Genomic DNA, 25,567 nt, shown 5'->3' on the forward strand with positions numbered 1-25,567 from the left:
TATTACTTTTCCTGGGAAGAGTCCGCCATTTGACATCACCATCTGCATCACGCCCCTATCCGAGGTCTCCTTAATAACATATAGTCCAATCCAAGGCATCAAGCTGATCAACTCTCAGCTGTGGTCCCCAAGTTCGTCAATGTAAACGATCTCATTCTATTCTATCACCAAGGTATTTTTATCAAGAAATTCTTTCTTTATTATGTCTTCCAGCTTCTTGACTTCTGCTTCTGCCATGGCACTTTTCTTCCTGAACCGAATGTTTTCATTCATGAGTTCTTAGAGTCTAAGATTTCCCTACTGGATCTCTTCATTAGGTCCCAAGTGTTCTTCTTCAAGCTCTTCCAACTGTGTGATCCCTTCTTCCAAGGCTCCACGATTCGTCATATCCACAGGCGCTGCTATGCATGGATTAGGCATGATATACTCCATTGGCATTATAACATTTGCTCCATATCTCAGCCTAGAAGGCGTCTATTCCGTCAGTTTCTTATACGTTGTCCTATAAGCCCATAAAACTACTGGTACATGTAGGTCCCAATCATTTTGTTGTGCACTACATACCATGTTCAGTGCTTCGCACACCTTGTTAAATTCTTCCATGTGGATAACCTTCTGCATGATTTTTCTCTCCACATTCTGTTGTTCCAACTTGAGGAGCCGTTTGCACAATTGCCCCCCCAAAACATGTGTATTGACTGTATCTCCCAACGTGAAGTTCATGTGCATCCGCATAGGTCATTTTCCATATGTTGGCATCCACCTGGCTAGATGTGCACATGGTTTATCTTGCCCATTGCATTTATCTGTCAATTGCACTCTATCCTTCCCAAACTATGTGCGCATCATTCTTTTGCATTCGCACCAATCCACAAAGCTCCCTTTTTGCGTACCCCACCACCTCTTAGGCGTAGCATGAAGTACCCAATTCAAGGCTTGGAAATGTTGCTTTTCCAACACCTCCCTTTCAAATTTATCTAGGAAAGTATCTACCTCACTTAACCCATCATAAGTAGGCAGATCCCTTACTTCCATCGATACGCAATGCACCGATCTTGTCATCATATTACAGTTTAGCATGGTTACCTCGTGTAATTGGTTCTGCCATCGCTCTATTTCCTCATTAGAATCCGACATATAGGAGCTTTCGTGCTCCCATGAGATCCGTACATCCGCGGTGGGATTTACCCAATCTTGCTCTTGCACAGTTATCTTGTAGATGCAGTCCAAATCGTCGTCACTTTCATAGTCACACACCGGCTCTTTCATAGTCACACAAAGACTTCTTCTCAAAAATCATCTTGCACTTCTTCAGATTAATTACCTCGTTCATGTCAATGGCCAAATCAATTCCTAAGAGCGCGGGGTAGGGATTGCTGTCATCAACAGTTTCTATCACTTAAAATTTTGCTAGCATGCTTGCTCCCTCAATTTCTACGGTGATTCCCTGAAATCGCCCCATGGGTATTATTTTCTGCTGGTTTTCAATTCACAATTGAATAGGAGACCATTACATTGTAGGCCTCCCCATGCACTCCCATGTCTGCTTCAGCAGAACATTCGCATCCAATCCTAAATCCAGAATTACTTGTTCCATCTCATATTCTCCAATCTACATGGTTAACATCATTTCTCTTCATGTCCTCATCGTATGCTTTCCAATATTCTAGACTACGTGTGGTTCTCCTGGCATGGTCCCAGCACATATGTTAATGAGTTCTTGTATTCCCTTTACAGCCTTACTGTCGCGCAGTAGCTTCAAGCATGTTTCCAGAAATGTCGTAAGAATGGGTCCATTTCCGGCTCCAATCTATCTTTGCCTCTTGAAGTGGAGGAATCAACGAAGCTCTTCTTAGCTTCCATGAAGGTTTCCTTAGCGTGCTCCAAATCAAACTTTGCTTCTTTCATTAGAGCCTTGCGAAACCAAGTACTATCTTCGGGTTGTTTTCCTTTATCATCTCCCGTCGTGATTCCACTTCGGAGCACAATGTTCAAATTTGGATCTTCCTCGTGCGGCTCATACCTCATCATCTATAGGTTCTGAGTCAGGGGAGGTGGTAGCGCTCCCTTGTCATGTATCCTAACTATCAGCGTAGGACAATCTTCCATCTCATGATCAAACAAGGTACAATATAAACATGATGGATGGGTTGGATTTGCACAATCACATGCATAATGTCTTGGCCCTCTGCAATTGTAGCATATCAGCTATCCACGACCTCTTCTAGGACCTTCTCTGCCTCGGCCTCATCTGCGCCCCTGAAATCTGGTTTACGCCACTCCTACATTTTGGTCTAGTGGTCGTGTTTCAGCTTGAACCCTGTAGGTGGGAGTTCTATCCATCATTAGCTCATAGCTTCTACAAGTGCATTTTTCGTGTCCCACTGACCTACAAAAGTTATAGAACAATTGCTGCGAGTTTTGAGTATACTTCTGTAACAAATGTTAGTTGTCTGTAGCGTGTTTTCCTCCTATTTGAAAAATCGCGCACCACAAAGCAGGCGTCGCGCTAGGTCTTGCTTGTGCCTCTGGTCTTAACAGCATCGGTCCTCCTCCCACGAGGTTATTTGCAAACACTGGAAAATGGTCCTTATCATGGCCATGACCCTTGCATTTTATGCACCATACGTCTTCGTGCACTTCCAGGCGAGCTTTCCTGTCCTGTTTCAGAATTTGCATCTCAAGGCATAAGTTTTTCAACTGCGTGTGGATCTGTTGAACTCCTGAGTTAGGATCCTGCATTGGGGTCTCATGCAGCCTCATCGCGATCTCTAAGGCCTCTACCTGAAGCATTAACTTCTGCTATGATAGAGCACTCCTTAAATGTGGCGTTAACGATGCTACAAACCATTCGCGATTTTTTCCATCCGTTAGATTCATATTAGCTTCGCGAATTGTACACTTCAACCTCTGATCCAAATCCCAAGGAGTCTCACCTAGTAACATTGTGATCTATTTGAATCCAATGATAGAATGTGCCTCTGACTTGGGCCTGCTAAATTCCTTGTTTAGCACAATTTGGATATCCACTATTCCTGCATTCAGATTGTCATTAGAATGCTTAATATACCAGGTTAGCACGCAGTCCTGCAGAGTGCTGACCAACATCACTTTATTTATATTGTCTTCTGTAACTCCCTGTGCTTCACATATGGCTCTTATCATGAACCAAAACTGGTCTAGATCCTCATTTCCTACTCCCTGGAACACCGGAAACTTTATCATGCTTGCCATATTGACTCGCGATGGTGGCGGACATGGTACATGTGAAGATGGAGGTTAAGGCGGTGAAGCTGGTGGTGGTGTGGGTGGGGGTGGTATGTGCGGAATCCTTTTCCTTATCAGATGGATTGCACTTCGTGGAGAGACCTTCACGAGCTCTTCCTCGTCTCCTCACTGAGGTGAAATCAAAGGGCTATTCTCTGGTCCCTTACTTCCTTCATTTTTGTAGGTTTTTCCGCTTCATGTAGCTCTGAACATCAAGGTAATTGCATAACCCTCTTTTCACACAATAGCATTTTAATCCAAGTATTCAGAGACTTTACGTACTTACCTCGTGGTCCTTTGAGAAAGCGTCGCTCCACCTCCCTATCACTGACTAAAGTATCTACCACGAACTTAGTAATGAATCCTCCTATAATTTTATCGAGCCAGTGATCAACAACATGTGAGATCTTATCCTCTGATGCTTCCAATCTGCACATGAACTCTGGGGTCCACACAATAGGATTGTCAAGTTTCCACCTTCCTTGGCTATCTGCTAGCTTTGCGATCCACTCATACAAATTAGTAAGGAAAGATGCGAAAAAGATTTCATGGATCTCTGTGTACAGGTAGTAGTCTAACCACTCTTCTTTTGTCAATCATGGATTCCTATTCTCCTGCGTCGCGAAATTGTGAATCCTCCTATCCAACAAACCTTCAATTTCCTTCTTAGTTGGATTCCAATGATACGACATTAGACATATCTATGCAGATTCCAATCCCAACAATGGAACCATTTGTTGGATTAATGGGGGCTAACCAAGATTCAGAGTTAATTAGCCAAACAAATCCCTACACTATTGGCCCTTTTGGCAACAACCCACAGAGCGCAGATTGAGGTCTCACTCAAAGCAGTATGGAGGGATGCTGGAACCAGGTTTTCGCACCCTTGAGATGTCCGAGGGGTCGATTTAGTCCAACTGTGAATGGCTTCGTGCAGGTCATTTTGCGCACTTCCCTGACCTGTGAGGCCTTCGAGATTTGTTATAATCGCCTTCACGTAGCCCTAATGGCCAGGGGCTAAGGAGCTTTTGCACTGCTAAGGCAGTGATCTGCGCTATTTCCCCAAGTTATACCACAGATCTTACTTATCTTCTTATAACTATTAGTTAACTTCGTGTAAATAGACACTTTATCTTATATTCACTTAATCAACACAATCATATATGTTCGCGCAGCATATAAACAATAGAAATGTAATTTATACCCAATACATTCGATGTAGAAAATAGTGAATAATTACACAGGAATGGTATAAAAATTCTCTTTATTAATGCTTCAATCAATTACAGACTGAACCTGCCCTGAGCACTCAGTTGCAGGGGTCTGCGCACTCAGCTGCAAACTACTAGGCCTCTGCTCACTTAACTATAGAGTCGTCTCCTACTTTACGACCCAACGACTCAACTGTACACTTAGATTGTTGAAAAATGGCAACAAGAAATGCTAAAAATAGAAGTGCTAAAAATAGTAGTTTGGGTACCATTGCTGGATTGGGCAATAGGGAATGAAAAATAGAAGTGCTAAAAATAGAATTGCTATTTTTAGCAATTCAAGATGGATTCCTATTTTAGTTAGTCCCTGGACTAAACATAGGACGTAAAATTCGAATTTGATATTAACAACAGTTTGAAAATTAATTAATTAATTCATCTTGAGTTAATTAGTTAACGAAAAACAAACTTGAAGTCTATGTGAGGACATGCAACAATTTATCTATTAATTGAGGAATTTATCCATCTGTTAAAGAGATAAGGATGAGTTGTAATTAGTTGGCTCAGTTAACTGAGTCAAGTCCATTTAGATTAATTTAACAGTTTGTTAAATTAATGAGAGTTCAGTTAGTTAATGCTTGCATGCATGTAACTACTGTATTTCAGATAACTGAGTATTCACTCATGGATAGCTCATGCATGTCAGTTCAGACAGAGACTTAGTTGAGATCAAAGAAGGGATAGTGTACGATCAGTTGGATGAATTTTTTCCTATAAAAGAAGCTCATCCATGGAGAAGGATTTATCTCCTTCAGGACTATGTAGTTGGATCAGAGGTTGGTGAGTGTGTGAAAAGGCAAATTCACACATGTGGATGCACTAGACCCCAATTAGAATTGCGCAAAGAAATAGAAGGCTTGGAGGGAAGACCAGAGGTTAGATAGAGGCCTTTGACTGTATATGAGCAGTAGAGGTATTGTAGAGAGAGCAGGATATATTTTGAGCTGATTCTTTTTGTAATACTGGCTATATTTCCACTTGTATGATAATACAAAGTTGGGGTTTTAGGCTAAGGCTTTCCCTAGGTAAATTCTTCTGTGTTATGTGTGATTGATTCCTTCTTATCAGTTATATGTGTTCATGCTTGATGATGCTCATATCTGTTTAAGCTTCTGCTAAGTTTATGGTAGAAGTAGATCTAGTATTATGCTTTAGGACATTGCATATATTAGGTGATCTATAGTGAAAAGTCTACATGGTATTAGTGCACAGGTGATCAAGGAAGAACAATATACAAGAAGGGAGAAGTTGAAGTTTGTGATTCCTGAATATAGAAATCGAGTTCTTATCATATCTGTATTTCACTTATGGTGTTCTATGGTTTGCGACTCGAATATGCCCTTGATGGGAGTTCGAATTCCATAGCCTGGAAGGATTGCATGGAAGTAGTACTAGAGGATGACAGTCTAAAGGACTTCATTGATCAAGAAGTCCCCAAGCTGACTGGTGCTACTGAACTGGCGAAATGGAAGAAATGTGTGGCTTGAGCAAGGAGAATCCTTCTGGAGGGGGTTCGAGATCACATAGTCTCGAGTCTCCATGGGAAGGAGACACCGTTTTCAATGTGGAAAACATTGAAAGATCTATATTAGAATAGTAGTGATTAAAGGAAGCTAGCATTGAAGGACAAAATTTGAAAGATCAAGTGTGAAAAGGGCGACACGATCTCTATGTATCTGCACAATCTCACCACATGCAGGGATGAGCTTGGATGTGTAGGGATCATGACAGCTGATGATGATATGGTGAGTCTTTCACTCCTCAGTCTTCCTAAGAGCTGGCATAGCTACCCAGATTCGATTAATGGAAGAGAGAAACTACTAGATTAGGAATGACTTTGCTCGGATTTGATGTAGGAGGAGATAAGAAGAAGCACCAGAGATGGTTCTTCATCCATGGAGGATGAAGAAAACTATGCCTTAGCGAGTAAGGTGAAGAAGGGGAAGGAAAAGGAGAATGTTTCTCTTTCTGAATCTAGTTCTTCCCATGGTGGGAAGAAGTTTGACAAATCGAAAGTGCGATGCTTTTGTTGTCATGAGGTGGGCCATTTTGCTACAAATTGTCCATAGAGGAAATCCAAGAAGGGATCCGAGGAAGGATCTGAAGGTGAGGCACTTACTTCACAGTTCGAGTTGGGTTTCACACTCTTCGCATGCATGGTTTCATCCATGGTGGGAAGTGGTTGGTTTCTTGACAATGGAGCTTCTTTCCACATGACCGGTGATAAGAGTTGTTCAGTACTTTGGAGGAGAAATATCTCCAGATACTCATAGCGATGGGTAACGATGAAAAGTATAGTGTCTTAGGTATAGGCACAATTATTTTTTAGAGGGAGCATGGAGCTTGCCTTACCTTGACTGATGTCAAGTATGTACTAGGACTGAAGAGAAACTTGGTGTCGATCGCGATGCTAGAAGACAAAAGCTATGATGTAGTCTTCAGTAAGGGAAATGTTTTCCTTAGACACATCATCACTAGACAGGTGAAGCAGATCAGTTCTCGGGTCAAGAATCTATATGCTCTTGAGGTTCAAGATGCATGCAAAGCCTTGAGCAACAAGGCAACTGATGGATACTTGGTGTTTGAGAGGGAGAGTATATTACCTCTCAACATGCAGCGCTAGAAGAAGTCTTAGACGATTATGGAGAAGCCACGATTGGTGTAGCAGCTTCAGGAGGTTGTGGAGTAGCCACAACAGGGGAAGATGAGAGGAGATCGAGTAGAGACATCTACGCATGCAGAGACCTCCAATAGGGGGAAACTTCGAGCCAGGTGGGTAGAGGGATCACATGCAGCCATACCTCCAGGTAGGAGGTGGGGCGATGTGGAGTGATCGTCCCAAGGAGGAGGGGCAGGATCCTTGAGGTACCCAACCTCTTTGATTCGACTTTGTTATAGGAGCCCTAATGAGGAGTAGCAAGACTAACTGATTGGGTAGAGACAGATGTGGATGGAGTGGTAGAGAGAGCTACAGTGCAAGAATCCCAAGAGAATGCAGAGCTAGCAGGATGCAGCAATGTGAGAGGCACAAATGTGTTTCACTAGTGCAGAATGGCATAGAGATGTGCGCAATGGTGCAAGATGCATGGAGATGTTGCAGTAGTGCAGAGGTCAAAGAGGGAGCACTTGTCAGCAACAGGTAGAGCTTCAGAATAAGAGTATGTTTCTAGCCCAACAGAGAGGTTAGTTGGGAGTTTTTTTTGTTCTGAGAGTTGCTGGAGCAACCACACTTGGTAGAAGTGTTGCATGCAGAACATTCCGAAGGTATAGGATCGGGTTCGAAGGAAACCTTTCTTGTTGAGAGGGAGTGTTGAAAAATGGCAACAAGAAATTCTAAAAATAGAAGTGCTAAAAATAGCACTACTAAAAATAGTAGTTTGGGTACCAGTGTTGGATTAGGCAACATGGAATGAAAAATGGAAGTGATAAAAATAGAATTGCTATTTTTAGCAGTTTAGGATGGATTCCTATTTTAGTCAGTCCCTGGACTAAACATAGGAGTAAAATTCGAATTTGATATTAACAACAGTTTGCAAATTAATTAATTAATTCATCTTGAGTTAATTAGTTAACGAAAAACAAACTTGAAGTCTATGTGAGGACATGCAACAATTTATCTATTAATTGAGGAATTTATCCATCTATTAAAGAGATAAGGATGAGTTGTAATTAGTTGGCTCAGTTAACTGAGTCAAGTCCAGTTAGATTAATTTAACAGTTTGTTAAATTAATGAGAGTTCAGTTAGTTAATGCTTGCATGCATGTAACTACTGTATTTCATAAAACTGAGTATTCACTCATGGATAACTCATGCATGCCAGTTCAGACAGAGACCCAGTTGAGATCAAAGAAGGGACAATGTACTATAAGTTGGATGAACTTTTTCGTATAAAAGAAGCTCATCCATGGAGAAGGATTTATCTCCTTCAAGACTGCATAGTTGGATCAGAGGTTGGTGAGTGTGTGAAGAGGCAAATTCACACATGTGGTTGCACTAGACCCCAATCAAAATTGTGCAAAGAAATAGGAGGCTTGGAGGGAAAATCAGAGGTTAGACAGAGGCCTTTGACTGTTTATGAGTCGTAGAGGTATTGCAGAGAGAGCAGGATAGCTTTTGAGCTGATTCTTTTTGTAATACTGGCTATATTTCCACTTGTACGATAATACAAAGTTGGGGTTTTAGCTTGAGGCTTTCCCCGAGTAAATTCTTCTATGTTATGTGTGATTGATTCCTTCTTATCAGTTATATGTGTTCATGCTTGATGATGCTCATATTTGTTTAAGCTTTTGCTAAGTTTATGGTAGAAGTAGATCTAGTATTATTCTTTAGGACATTCCATATATCAGGTGATCTACAATGAAAATTCTACATAGATAAGACTCAATTATTCTTCCTTCATTCATGACTCTTCTTTTTTTACAACTTAGGGCCTCGCTCTATTTATACAATCCCATGGTCCGCAGACCATGGGTAGATCTCTAAAGTTGACATTACATTACAAAAATGAGGGCGGACAACCCTATGACTAATTTACAAGTTCACGCTCCGCGCCCATAAAACGCGGAGTCTTTACATCGGATTTAGTCAAAATCTGGGCTTTAAGCCCCGAAACTTCTGTTGGGGGATCCCGCACCCAACAAGTGGTAATTACAACTTCTAAAGATGAATACATGGAAGTCACGCATGCAAGAAAGGAAGTTGTATGGTTGCAAAGATTATGTTTAGGTATTGGGTTGGTACAACAAGTTATAAGGATAGATTATGATATTTTGAAGGCAACATTCATAGATTATGGTAGTTTGAAGGAAATCTTATTGATGAAGAATCTAGCTTATCAGTCTAAGAAAATTTATATTGATGTTTAATATTACATTATGAGAGACATAGTACAAAACAAGAAGGTATTGTTCGTAAAGGTGGAAACTTTGAAGAAAGTTGCAGATTCATTAACAAAATCCATGCGCACTGAGAAGTTTTCTTGGCACTGATAAACAATGAGTAATATTGCCTTATATTGTTGACCATATTCATGTGACCCCTATATGCAAAAACAACAACCAATAGGAGAATGTTGGGTATGTGTTATATTCTTTGAATGACTAGACCCACAAGTTATACGTTACGTTGGGGTGTTATCCATATCACAGGGGGGTCGACCCCTCGAAAAATATATAGTTTTTTGTGTCCACTTTTTGTGGTTTTTAGCCCATGATTTTCCCTTTAAGTGCGTTTGCAATGGATGGTGGTTCAACTCATGTTTTTGTAATTCATATTAAGGAACTACAATTGTATTCTAATCCAAGGTTAATGGATTGAAATTTTATGGATGTCGCAGGTATACTTATTCTATTACAAATTTGTAAAGATAATATATTGAGAAATATTTATGGGTTTTTAAGTTTGGGTTACCAAGCTAAAATCTATATATTAATTTGTGTGTATGTCATTGCATCTTTTATACTTCTTTTTACAATCTATTTACAACAATTTACTGTATAAGGTTAAAGCCAATACATATTTCAAAAATAAATTATGATATCATTTAAAAAGTATGTATGGTGGTTAACGACCTTACACATGATCATAAATCCTAAAACATTTTAAAATCTAATAACTTTCTTCATTCAAACTTACAATAAGTCAAAATTTTCAATAAACTAATCTTTATATTGAAATGAGAAAATAAAATGTTAATAATCTTTGTTGAATATCATCCTTTCTTAAGTTATGTCCATATGGGTGTCTTTTGGAATGGAGCTTCTAAAATTTTAATTTAATTATAAAAAATTATTAGGTGGATGGTAGAGATTTAGCCTCCATAAATTAGTATACACAAATTAAAGTTGATATTTATCTCATAAGTAGTTATGCCCCTTTTTTCCTTTTAATTAAATTGATTAATTAAAAAAAAGTCTCATATGAACAAGTGTCATATCAAGTGAATTATGTTTTTTGGGCATGTGGTAATATTAAACTATGGTATTGGCCCATAGTATTATAATAAACCCTATTTATAGATTAAAAATCTCCATGATAAAATAGAGATAAATATTTTAATACTTATTATAAATTGATACTTATTAATATTTATTAGCTATTTAATTTATATGACTATATTAATAATACATTATCATAAAATTAACATCAAATAATTAAAATTAAAAATTAAAATATTAAAAATCACTTATTAAAATTTTAAAAATCACTCATTGATGATCTTCCGATCTTCCCCTTTTACATAGTATTAGTATTATATTATCATGGAATTGACGCACCAAATAAATAGAGTGAGAAAATAAAATATTGGGTATCATTATTGTCTTTTGCTAGTAATATTTCTATGGACAATGTATTATCATATAATTTAATGGTCACTTAATGAAAAAAAATATGAAAATGAATAGTGTCTCTCATTAGAAATACTAGTGGAGTTGAGAATTTCACAGAGATCTAATTGCGTGGAAAGCACTATGTCTTTTAGTAGTAATATTTCTCTTGATAATGTATTATCATATAATTTAATGGCCACATACGAAAAGAATGAAAAGCACAATTTCAGAGAGACATTAGTGGACATCACAATTTCAGAGAGAGCATACCATCTAATGGCATGGAAAGCACTAAATCGCAGAGTGGAGGATATCTTGCAACAATAAAAGGATAGGCATAAGGTTTAGTCTTGAATGATTAGTCTACTTTATTATTCAAGATAGTTCAAGATTTAACGTCACTTATAAAAAGAATGAAAAGGAATTTAATGTCTCCTCATGAGAGATATTAGGGGACCTCATAATTGCACAAAAGGCATTAGACATCAACTTGCATGGAAAGCACTAAATTGTGGAGTGGAAGCTATAGAAGGATAGGGATAAGGTTTAGTCTTGAATGACTAGTCTACATTATTCAAGATAGTTCATATCTGAGGGCCACACCATAGGAATAATTTTTAATTTCCTCTCAAACCATGGGTCTATTTTTTTCCTTCCAAGATATGAGAGTGTTTGACTTTGGTTCCATTCTCTTTAAATTCAACTTATTGCCATAGGAGTTAGATTTTACGTTTGTGGGACCACCCCATTCAAAGGGTTCATATCTTTCTCGTAGAATAAATTTTTAGAATTTGAAATGTAAAATAAAGATGTTACCAAAGGATAAAATGGGGGAGATTTGGGAAGATTTATTTACCTCTCCATTGCACAATTTATCACATCATAAATGGGGAGATTTGTGTATGTTCTTATTTGGACCTCTTCATTTAAGAGAGGAATTTTTTTCTTGTTGGAAAAGATTTAACACAATATGTATGAATTATCAATTATCTAATTTTAAGGTCACAACCAAGCCAAATACTACATTGGTGTATGAGATCTCCTTGTTTGTGGGACAAGGGACCCACTTCCGTGTAGTGCTTTGACTGCTAAGTCTACGAAGGCATACATACTCTACCCCCCTATGGTTTTGAACCTGTCACCTCTTAGGAGGAAACACATGCTCTTAACCATTAGGCCCACTCAAATTGTATTTTTTTTTTTGTAAGCTTGGCAAGATTACATCTTCAACATTTCCAACATCTTCAACATGTTCAATATATCACCCTGATCAAGTGAAAAATTGAACTAGTGATTTCACATCAAGGAGTGTCTCATAACACCCGATCACAATCTATCCAAAACCCCGCGAGATAGGAAAAAATGTCATTATGATTTTTACTGAAAATTTTCAATTTACAAGATAGAAATGTATTATATATAATAAAAGTATGGTTATATAGATTGATTTTTTAATATATTAAAATCATTCATATATATATATAAACGTTTATTTTATATATACAAAATAAAATTATGATTAAAAAAGATTAATATTAATTAATTAGTTAGTAAGGATATTGAGTTTTTAATAAGTATATTGTTGTATAGATTTTAAGTTTTAAGAATTTGATTTTTCAAAAATATTATTTTCAAACTTAAGAAAAGTATTTAATAATTTTTTTTTGAAATATATATTTTATAAAAAATAATATCTTTTTATTATGATTATTTTTATTTTGGATAAATACATTTATTCTCAATCTAATATCAAAAAGTAATTTATGAGATGAAAGATTATTTCTTTGACTTATGTATAGTGCATTGAATCTCATCCGTGATGTAGGAATCTCAAAATGGTGGCATTTATATACTACTCATATGACAAATATTCCCTTTATAATATATGCGTGATAGTTTATGGCCTTATGAATGGCCCATGATCCCAATAAGTATATTTTATGTCCTAAGATATCAATTTTTTTCTTAAACCATATCCAAGGGTTAAACACATTTATGGTTTATATAACATCATAATATTCCAATATCCCACTCCTTGGCCAAAGATTCCTTTATAAATCTTTTATGTTGGTTTAGGGCTACTGTGATGTCTCATGCACCCTATAACCATATTTTAAGGTCTACAACCATGGTTATTATCCTTGGACATTAAACAATGTCCCCTCCTTAGTGTGTAAAAGCTCCATATGGTGTCCATATCTTAGTCAAGGACCAAATATTTCATATGTAAGTCATGTGTGCTAACATAGGGCCTAATGAATGGGCTAGGAGTGATCAAAGAATATTTAACACCTAACTCATTAAATTTTATCATTAGATTGAGTATGGGTAAGTCTCTAAGACCCTTCCATTGTGCATAAAGAGATATAATTGCTACCATATAACATTTGTAGGATAAATATAACCTCTCAAACAAAATATGAGGTGCCTTGGATCCTTATACATCTGTATAGATTCCTAGAGAAGAATTGTTTAGGGTATAGGATCATGATTTTCATTCCTAGACACTCATTAGGGCCCTAATACTTGGTGATAAATATCTTATAATGTTGAACCTATATTACTTGTAGGCCAAAGAGACCCTTTTTATGTCAACTATTGTGGATCATGACCTTGTGTATGGTTCATGACCCATAGGATCATATTTAATGGTATAAGAGCTTCATACTTTGCTGAAAAATATCTTACAATGTCAACACTATTTTGTAGGCCAAAGAGCCCCTCTTTAGGGCATGTACTGTGGATCATGGCCTTGTGTAAGGTTCATGAACCATAGAAACATATTTAAGGGCATAAGTTCTTCATATTCATCTAAGCTATAGGCATGGATACAAGACCAATCATTACCCCGATATCCCACTCAAAAATATTATCTTTGTTGATCTTGTGTAGTGGTTTGGGATCCTATGTATGTATCATGGCCCATAAAAATATAATTTAGGGACAAAGACAATATCTTCATCCCTAGCACATACATATGACCTTATTGATATATAAACTCTAGATAATATTTTAATAGAACAAATTTTCAAAAGAGATTTTACAATTTTCTATAAAATATCTCCAATATTTAACGTTTACTTATTATTGTAACATTATATTTCAAGTGTAGCTCTAAAATTACCAAGATAAATTTAGAATACAAAAATGGGAACTAAAGTATTATGTACCAAACCATTTAGACAATGAGTGAAATATATACCGCAGGGAAAAACCTAGTGAAAAGGTGATGAATATGCTTTACTTTTTTCTTCTCAATATGAAATAAAAATACAATGAAAGATGAAATCGCTATGGAGTTTCCATACACATTGTGGCCTATATGGATATTATAGTATTTTAATTTCATTTTTGTATTCCTAATATCCTACTGCTTTTCTCTACTCAAATATATAATAAATCAATACAAAAAGAATCAAACCCCTTTTTTTCTTGGTGAGTGAGTATTTAACACGTCTTGATAGTTGTGTAGGAGTTATGGTCAAAATTTTGGACCCTTTATACTTTTCTTGAAATTCCACACATGAATAGCTCCACATGTGTGATTAATGGGAGTTAATGTGACATCCATTCAATACCTTAGTGATGAAAATCATATGTCAACATGCAACAAAAATAACTTCCACATACAGATTTTGATTGAGGTGACCTTTGCATCATTGGAAATATATTAATGTGTATAATAACATTGAATGGTTGATGGTATTTATTGCAAATCTTCAGCCCATAAAATATCCATCTTATGCCCTAAATATCCTTGAAATGTTTTCAGACCCAAAATCACCATAGTATGACTGTACTCTAACTGAGCCATAAAAGTCAATAACTTGAATTTTTATACCTAGAAAGAACCAAAATAGATGGAAAGTTGTATAATGGTCCATTCTAAATCACTTGGAAACCATCTTTAATGTTGAGAGCATCAAAATAATCTTATCCCACTCATAGCCAATTAATCCTTCTCTAATGAATATGTTGTGGCTTAGGGTATTTTGCATGGATTATGAACCCTAAAGCTATTTATTAGGGTCTAATATTTAAGTCTTTGTACATATACCCCTGTGAAGGCCTCAAGAACCATCATTAGTGCACAAAAAACTAATGTAATATCTATATACAACTCTTAAGTCAAAGATCAATTTTTTGGCATGAGACATTTTATAAGACATAGTGAATAGTCCATCATATGTGAAAGAATATTTTAGGGCCTAATCCCATAGTGTTCATCCCTAAAGCATCATGGAATTCACAATACATATCCTTGATGCATGAAATCTTATATCAAATCCCATGTCATACTTGTAGGAAAAAGATTGTCTTTAGACTACAACTACAAATGAGGTGATTTGGAACCCCATGTATGGGCCATGAGTGATAAAACTATATTTTAGGGCCTAATACCTCAGTTTTCATATCCATACGATGTACAAGTTCTCAAGACCATCCATAGTGTAAAAAACGTTGGAATTTTGCTCATATTCTGATTATGGTCCAAATATTCTATTTGTAGGTCCTATGTGGTGGTTTAGGATTCATGTGTGGTTCATGAACCTCACAAGCATTTATTGAGGCAAAAGATCATATATTTCACCCCTTGAATATAATTAGTGTCCTAAAATACATATGTAGTGTGTAAATCTTACAAATTATTACCATATCCCACTCATAGCCAAAGGTTCTCAATACAAGGTATGTGTTAACTTTAAGGGCACATCTAAAATCTAAAATGGCACATAAAATATTATAATGATGCCCATGTCACAATAGTAAGTTGTGATTCCTTTTAGAAAGCATATTTGGTGCTTTGTGTTGTAAATAATTTTGTCATTGTTTTCAAAGACAGGGGAGCCCATTTGTTTCCAAGTTAAACATTGGAAAATGAAGATTGTTGGAAATATTGCTTTGGATTTTTGATGACTCATTTGGATACCCTATATTTGAATCCATTGTTACTCCAATTACATACAGCTCAAAGGGAAACATAGGATATATGGTTTGAAATCTTATTATGAGACCTTTACAATGGTATATAGTACTAACTCTAATTCCAAAGGAATGATGAGATATGAATGATTTTGTTAAGATAACCCAACCAAAGTAAAAGCACGATGGCCCAACTAGTTTTACAAGTCAACCACATAAGTGAATGAATAAAAACTATAATTAAAGGTAATATGAGTTTGTTCTAACACTAATGCATCGAAGAACATATATGAGGTCACAAGAGGAGCTGAGGAATAATTTTTGGGATGATTCTTGAAATCTAAAGGTGGAAGAAAAAAATTGATTTATTGGGTGAATAAGTCATTTGGGAATTTTTTCTATAATTTTTTTTTGGGATGTTTTAGAAATTGAAACTTGGAGAATGCATATAGAATATATTCATGTACTTTTGCTTCAAATTAAAAACCTTTATTAATTATAATTTCAGAGATGTTGTTTAAGGAATTTAGGCTTATTGGATTCTATTGAAATCTTCTTCGAAGATATTGTGAAACTTGGAGGATAAAAATAAAAGACCGTCATGTACATATGGTTCAAATTATAGAAATTGTTTCACTATAATTTTGGGGATATGTGCTAAGAAAAATATAAAATCCATAAGAGACATAGGATAGATCTTAAGAGAAGAGACCTGTAAGTACCTATGGTAGAAATTTCATAACCATATTTGCAAAATTGGACATGTGGCATGCTGTGCAAATTCATTCTTGGGAAGAAGCCAAAAGAAACAACTTTTGGGAGGAGTAGACTTAGTGAAGGAAGAAACAATAGGTAGACGTGGTGAAGGTAGAAGAAAATAACAAAGCTAGTAAATAAAAAAGAAGCAAGTAGACTTGTTGAAAGAAAAGACAACTAATGGACATTTTGAAGAAGAAAGCAAGTAGGTTGGTGCCTACATATATTTGCAGCAGTGGGGATTGGTGTCTCCTATATGTTAGTGCCTACAAAGAAACAAAGCGGATTGGTGTCTCCTGTAGGTTAGTGTCTACTAAGTAGTATAGGGGATTGGTGTCCCCTGGAGGTTGATGTCTACAAAATATAAAAGGGTATTAGTGTCTCCTATAAGTTGGTGCCTATAAAGAAGTAGAGGGGATTAGTGTCTATTGTAGGTTTCCTACAAATTGATGTAATAATAGGTTGGTGCATATAAGATCTTTCATATCAAAAGAAATTATGGGTTTCCACGAATATCTTGTGGTACTTGTTTATTGTTGGGACAGGGTCCCATAGGGTCAATTTTGTAAACAATGTGTTATTATTATAAAGACTCCACATTTTGAGGAGCAGAGCGCACAGGTCGATAGAAGTCAAAGGGGCTTTAGGAAGGTAAAATCCCCTTAGTTTATTAGAAGTTAAGTTGTTTTCTGACCCGCCCATGGTTTGTGGACCATGGTATTGTAACATAAAGGTGATATAAAAGGGAGTCATAGAGAGTCATAAGGGATATCTATCGAAGAATGTATGGGTAATTGATCTAAGTAAGAGAAGTCTGTTTTCTATAGTTAGGAAAAGGGGAAGGATCATGTAACTATGTGCGCAGGGTATAAAGAGTCTGTAATTGAAGATATGAGCATAATAAAGGTTGTTTGGAGCATTATTTGTGTAGCTGTGTGTTCACGTTTACTTATGAAATGATTGTATGTTCACTCTGTTTACTGCATTTATCATGAAAAGTAGTTAATAGATGCATGAAAGTGGTAGATATGTTTTTTTACATGTTATTATGAATGTTTAGAACAATCGATGTAGAGTAAGAATATGTTATCTTCTAGTTACTATAATTTCTGTGTTTTAAGGGTTAGGGTTCTCGAAGGTTAGAATAAATCCATAAAAGTAACAAAGACACATCACATAGTCCTTTGGATGCAGAAACCTGGTTCTAGAATCCCCCCATACTGCTTTAGGTGAGGCTGCAGCCTACGCTACGTGGGTTGTTTCCGAAAGGGCCAATAGTGAAGGGTTTTGTTGGTTAGCACAACCAACTCTGAACCTGGGTCGAAACCCCCTTAAGCCAACAAATGGTTCCGTGCCAGGACCGAGATCTATCTAAGAAATATGTGATGAGAAATAAGTGGATACTGGATAAGAAGGATATCAAAAATTGGATCGATTGGATGCTGCATGAGTTTTCAGCCCATGAAAAAAGGAATTCACACCTATCAAAGGAAGAGTGGATGAATAGATACCTGAATACAGAAGAACAAAATTTTTTCTTTTGCTCTTTTTCGCGCGAGTTATGCAAATGGTTGTCTAAATTGGCAGACAATCAAGGTAAGTGGAAGTTGGATAACCCCATTGTGTGGACTCCAGAGATAGTAAGGCATCTAGAAGGTTCAGAAAACAAGATCGCGAGGGATGTCAATTATTGGATCGATAACATTTTGGGTGGATTCATTATTGAGTTCATGATTGACACATATGTTAGTTATAGCGAAGATGAATGCTGATTTTTCAAAGGACCAAGAGATAAGTATCTTAAGTCCTTGAAAACTTGGATTAAAATTTTATTGTGTGAGAAACAAGTTATGCCATTGAATTGTTGTTTAGATGAGACTTGATGGAACTATGCGAAGTGGAAAGCCATTTAGAAGAGATCCAAATTCTGGTGCTGAATACAATCCTTTATTGGGAGCATCTGATAGTGACGAAGAAAGTAGTAGTTTGAATACACCTCAAGGTGTGCCGCAGATGGTGAATCAGGGTATCCTGGGAATACCACATCCATCCACTCCACCTTCACCATCACCTCCACCTCACACACCTACACCTACATCTCTGCCTCCACCTCCACCTCCACTATTCAATATGGCGAATGTTATGAAGATGCCCATATTCAAGGTTCTAGGGATAGAAGACTATGAACAATTTTGGTTTGTAGTAGATGCTATGTGGAAGTCACAATAGACAATGGATGATGACCCAAAGAAAGCGCAACTGGTTACAACATTGCAAGATAGGGCGCTAAGTTGGTATATAAGTATTGTATGACTCATCTAGTTGCGATGCTGAAAGATACGAAGGAAGTGATGAATAAAGAATTCAAGAAGCCTAAGTTGCAAGCCCATTCAGTAACAGAGGTCAAAGAGATCAAGCAGAAGGTGAATGAGTTTGCGTGGTATTTTGATCAAAGGTTGAATTGTCTACTACAATAGGATAATATGCAGATCACCGATGAACAACATAAGGATTGGTATATTGCTTCACTATTACCTCATTTGAGTTTGCCACTGTCACACTAGAATATTGGAATGTAGACTAAGGCACTGGAGATTTATATGAAGTTGGAGGCCTCACCTATTCAAGATACGAATCTAGGAGTGCAATAGATTCAAACACATTTGGATAGTTTTCATATGGAATTGCAGAGTCTCAAAAAGGGAAAATAAGTCCAGAGTGAGACCCACATGGAAGTATGGTGTTTAAAATGCAAAGGAAATGGCCACGATAAGGATCATTTCCTGGTGTGTTAGAATTATCTAGTTGGGGGAGGTCCTATCCCCCTAAAGCTAGAAAGTACCCCTGGGATGAGTGCTAGTGTGGTGCCATGGTGTGTTATCTGCTAGATCAAGGGAAAACATATGACAGACAATTGTCATTTGTTACAAAATTTTGTGCAGACACCCTAGCAACTGTTTTGCATTTTTTGTGAGTCTGTAGGTCATGATGAGCACAATTTCCAAAGTTGTGAATTAATGATGGACAAAACAAAAACATATAGAGTACAAATGAAGGCATGTCCTCAACAGGATCAAGGTGTAATTGTAGCACGAGGACGATTCCAAGGATGAGGAAGAGGATGAGGAGGACGAGCTAGAAGAGGACGTGGCTAGATCATTTGCTACGATTGTGGGGAGCTAGGTCACTTTGCACGAGATTGTCAGAATCCAACACACCCTTCTTGTCAATATTGTCGATAGTTTGATCATGTCATAGAAGATTGTCCCGTGCTCATCGTGAAGATGCAAGAGAAGAAGAACCAGACGCAATATCCTATGTAAAACATCCATATGATGAGGTCAGAACCATACGAAGATGGGCCTAGTGTTAATATTGTTATGCAGAGTGGTATAGCTACTGGGGAGGATAAAGGGAAACAACCAGAGGAAAATATATGGGTACGCAAGGCTGTTGATAAGGAGGCTATATTTGATGTGAATAAAGTGAAGGAAACTTTTATGGAGGCAAAAGGGTGCTCCACGGACGTAGAATCTTCTACATCAAGGGATTAGAGTACATGAACGGAGAAGCCTGTAGAAATCAGTATTGCGCAAGATACAAACCTTTCATTGTTGACATCTTTCTTACAAATCTACATGAAGATCCTGAGGAACCAGAAAGTAGTAGAGGGGTTACAAGAATTAATAGATAATTGTGCGGGCAAGGGTAAGCCATTTCCTGAACAACACAGAGTGCATAAGGTGGACAAAGGTAAGAAACAAACTGGTTGCGAGATGAGATTGATTGCCCAGATTAGCAAATTCGAAATGGACGAGGTGATCCTTGATTCGAGATATGATGCCAATGTTTTGCTGAAACAAACCTGGGAAAGAATGGGAAAACCAACACTATAGTGGTCCCCCACCCAGGTGTGCATGGCGAATCAACAAAATATTATTCCTATGGGGCACCTACATGGAGTAGTTGTGGATATTGAAGGGGCACGTGCCATAGCTGATTTTGAAGAAATTGAGATAGTGGATGATAGTAATCCATACTTGGCACTGCTTGGAATTGATTGGGAATTTGATATGAATGTTGTCATCAACTTAAAGAAGTGCAACATGAAATTTGAAAAAAAGGAACTAAGGGTTATTGCTCCATTGGATCTGGCCAAGTGTGCACGGTATACTAAACTAGTTCGAGATTATTATGAGGAGGATGATATTGAACAAATATATAAGATTACTACATGAGATGAGGATTGGATCAACCCTATCGCGGATGGGAAAATTACTTGGGAGAAGGATAACTTCTGCAATTCAGATTCAAATGAGGAGGTTGAGCACTGGCAGAACAGATTGCATGAGGTATCATCACTATATTGCAACAAGCTCACTAAGTCACTCTGATGTATATCCACTGAGGTACGCAACTTACCGCATTATCATGGTTTAGAAGATGTAAATTTATTTCTTGATAAATTTAAAATGGATGTACGAGAGGAACATCGGTTCTAGGCACTAGACATCGCATTGAGGGCTACGCCTACCAGATAGTGGGGCATGCATAAGAACAACTTTGTGGACTGGAAGGAATATCGCTAGATAACAATGTAAACTTTGAAACGGGAACTGATACTGTTACCCATTTCGTAGAGATAGCAAAAAAGTGACCTGATTTTGAAAAGGGGTGATGTAGAATGCACGTTTTTTTTAGAGCATAGTTTTTGGCACTTTAATTTTTTTTTATGTACATCACGTTTTAGAATGGTAGTGATTTTCATGCTGATTTAAAAAAGTGAGTATTCTGCATCACACCCTTTTTCTAAAAGCCCTGTTTTTTGGCTTAAAATTTTTTAATGTATAAAATGTAAATAATTATTTTGTAAATTTGATAATTTTCGAAGTGGTCGTTTTCTTCACATTCTTTTTTTTTCTTTTTTTCGTGAGGTTTTTATTGTTTTTCATTTTTAAATTAGAAGGTCAATATTTAGAATTTTCGATATTCTACATATTTATACATCCTTAATTAATTTTTCAATCCACATTAAATAATTGTTTCTAAAAAACAATATTTTTTAACAATGGACATAAAAATAACCATTTTTAACATAAATATAACTAAAAAGCTACACGTTTTGATAATTTTTTGCTAGAATTGACATGTCAAAATCACAATTTTTATACGATAATTTTAACTAAAAATGGTTAAATAATAGCTTTTTTTATGAATTTCATCTCAAAAAAATAATAATAATCACTTTTTTTTTTTCAAAAAATAATCATTAACTTAAAAATCAATGAAAAAATCACATATTACAAATATTGAGCGTATAACAACCCTAATTGAGTGTTTATTCTTCTCATAAAATGTTAAAGTCAAAACATTGCAAAGCTTGATTTACAAGCATAACTTAAATTTAATCAACAATGTCACATAATCCAAACTCTTCGTCCTCTAGAGTTTCATCATTGTCTTCTTCCACAATATTCTCTGTTTCCTTTTGCTCATTTTCCTCTTCTAATGGGTCTTTGATGTCTGCGAATCTCCCAATGTATGTCTTTCCAAACATTCCATGTAATGGTGGTTGGGGTTCCTTTGCCTTTTTTGCCACACGTGATTCACTAAAGTCCCCTTTCTTCAACCCAATTTCTTGCATTGCATCTGGAAGAAATTGATGAGCATTAATTCTTTGCTGAATGAAATTGCACTGTACTGGATCTTTTTCAATTGCAATTCAATTTCTTCCTTTTTGAAGGCAACATGCTAGTGTTGTACCTAATTATCAAGCACAAAAGAAATAATGAACTAAATTAGTACAATGACATATTAATTAAAAAAATAACATATTGAAATTCAATTCCATATAATAAAACTTAGCTAAGTCAGAAAATAAATCCAGAACCAAATCTCCTTCATTTGAACAAATGTTTATAAGATAGTTAATCAATAATTGTGGTTTTTGATAAATGTTAACTATCTCTCCTTTTGCTTCTTTGTCTTCATATGTTAGTTTTCTCACAACAGCATCATAAGTCAGTATTTGGCTATGACTCTTTCCATCTACCCCATTAAAAATCATAGACATATGGATATCATCTTTTTCCCAACTATCAATATGAATGACCTCACAATCATTTATAAATTGTTGATCTTCATTGTTAAGAAGATTTGACTTTTTCCTGTAACATGAAATAGTAAAAGTTCAATTAACTTGTACATAAATAAATTTTTCAACATTAATCAAATATACATTTTAAACATCTTACCATGTAAGCTGCATCCTTGAATTTGTTTTCCCCTTGAAGCTTGACAATATCATTGCCAATTGTGTGTCTGAATGAAATGTCACAAATCTCCATAATGGTGATGACGTGACTTCTACAAATCCCGCAACCACTTTACTAAGAGCTTGATAAGTATAAGGGTCACTATCATAGTCAATGTTTGGAATATTGAAACCATGGGGAATATCTGCAATGACTAGGGCATAATCCCTTTTAGGTATGAGTTTAGCAATGTCTTCATAGTCGCCTTGTATTACTTGATATTGAATAGTGTCTAGCCCATTCCAAATGAAATGATTAAGAGTTGGATCAAGTTGAACATTCTTAATACGTTGCTTCCTCAGTCTTTTGATCTTTATTTTTTCAATAAAGGTTTTGAAACTATCTGGTGCTCCATTATCATCCTTCCTCATCTTTTATAAAATAAACAAATATATGTGTAAGTTATAAATTAAAAATAGTACACAGGTGAATAAAAATGAATGTATAAATCAAGATACCTTTTTAAATGCAAGATAAAAATCTTTTAATGTTGATGTAGAACTTGAATCTGGATAGTTGCGTACAACATCATCACAGCTATCTTCATTCAACAATCTAGCCATTTGTTCTTGAATTTTCATATAAACTTTGTGACTGCATAGATAAAGTAACAAAAAGTTAATATAATGATATGTATAACAAATACTAACAAGAACAACATGTTTTATTTAAAATATAATTATAATCTAGAAATAAATAAAAATATTTCAACAAACATACTTTTGAAATTCTTCAGACATTTCCTCCAATGATAATTCCCCTGACCTCACACGAGATAATATTGTTTTGACAATTTTTTCATCTTTCACTCCTTGCATCGCCCTCCAAGGTGTGATAGTCATATCGTCTGGAAGATGCTTCATTTCAGGAGCTAATTTATTGTTTCCACATATCAATGGCTTAGACTTTTTGACCTTCTGGTTTTTAATGGCAATGTCTTCCCACATGCTAAAAATCTCATCAATCAACCTCCAAACATCTCTAGTTCTAAATTCCAATTGGAAAATGTTATCAACACCTTTGAATAAATCACTATGTTTGTTGCCTTTTCCACCTTTTGAATTGGTTTTCTCTTCAATTTGATATCCTATTTCCATACAACATTCCTTTCGGAAATTTGCAGTAACATTTATCCTATCCCCACCACATTTTTCTTGAAATTCACTATGAATAAATCTAACCCTTTGGATGAAAGTCATAGACATCCTATATTCATTATCTGAATTATGATCCCATGCCACTAACTTTGCTTCTGTATCTGATAAACCAGCGTAAATGATACATTTAATTGTTTCAAAACATGGGTTATTAGGATATTCCTCCATCAATTGTCTTTGAGCTTCTACAGAATGGTTCCCCCTAAGCACATAATAATTGTATTCAAAACATTTTGAGTTATCAAATGCTTCTTTGTTGGGAAATTGAAGTGGATCAACAAGAAGCACATAACTAACCACATGAGCATATGGATTGTACCTCATCAATGTCTTCAAGTTGTGAACATGCAGATGATGTGGCTTTCTAACTTGATATTGACATTGTCCTTCACTTGCTTTATAGGTTTGCCTGACATTAAGCTGAAATGTGTGACCACCATCAATTAAGTTTCTCTTTTTCAAATTCTCTCGAATGACATTTTTTTTTGTTTTGATAATGCCATCCTCTAAATCAGCTCCTACTGTAATGATTTCTCTGCTTTCTTTTGAAGTTTCACTAGGTTCTTGACTGCTGGTAATGACTGCTTCAAAATCTTCAACTTTACTTTTATTGGTCATAACATTCCCAACAAAATTATTCTTGGGCATTGTTACTTTTGGTTTTTTATGGCTCTTCTTAGTTCCAATGTCATCTTAAGTAATGGCAACATATGCTTCATTGTCAATTTCAACTTCATCGTTCTCAAAAGTAACTTGTTTACCCTTGCTAGATTTATCCACCAGAGGCCTTTTTTTCTGATTCTTTGGATGTAGTTTTGTAGCATTATCAATTACTACATTTTGCTTATTTTCCATATCTTCTTCTGACACTAAGTAAAAACTACTGACAACTTTCATGATATCATGCTCAATGAAATGAATGCCTCCCAACCTAATTGAACAACTTTCAACGAAATTCTGCCAAACAAAATGTCAATGAAAAACAAAGTTAAAAAAATATAGCGAGACACTTTCAAGAACGCAAAATACAAATATAAATAACAATACTTATGATGTTTTGTGTCATCTCATTTACGATTTGATTACAAAACTTTGTAGATACCTCTCTCGTGTCATACAATGAATATGATAGTTGGTATTTAACCCTTTCATGTGACTTGGGAGCTTTTGTAAGTACGTAAACAACTTCAGTGTCTGGTACCGAACACATATCTACGACTCTTCCCATCACCTCAAAAATTCCATTATCATTCGTTATATCGATATATAGATATATATTCACATTTGTGCTTTCTCTTTCTTTCACATACCAGATTCTTGATGGAAATTTCACCTCTTTCGAATTCTTCAAGTCTGAAATCATCTTCTTATCACTTGAGGCACTTGAAAGATTTGTAGTCATGAGCTCAACTGGAGTTTGTTCACCAATGTTTCTTTTAGATGCACCTTTGAGAGTCTTTGGTCCAGAAAGATTCACTGAAATTTTCTTTGATGCCATTTTCCTGAAAAATAGAAACACATAAATCAGTAAATAATAAAAACATATTAA

Source organism: Pinus tabuliformis, chromosome 9 (assembly GCF_031772625.1).
Source record: "Pinus tabuliformis cultivar Carrire ecotype Pingquan chromosome 9, CPIR1, whole genome shotgun sequence".
NCBI classification, from domain to species: Eukaryota; Viridiplantae; Streptophyta; class Pinopsida; order Pinales; family Pinaceae; genus Pinus; species Pinus tabuliformis.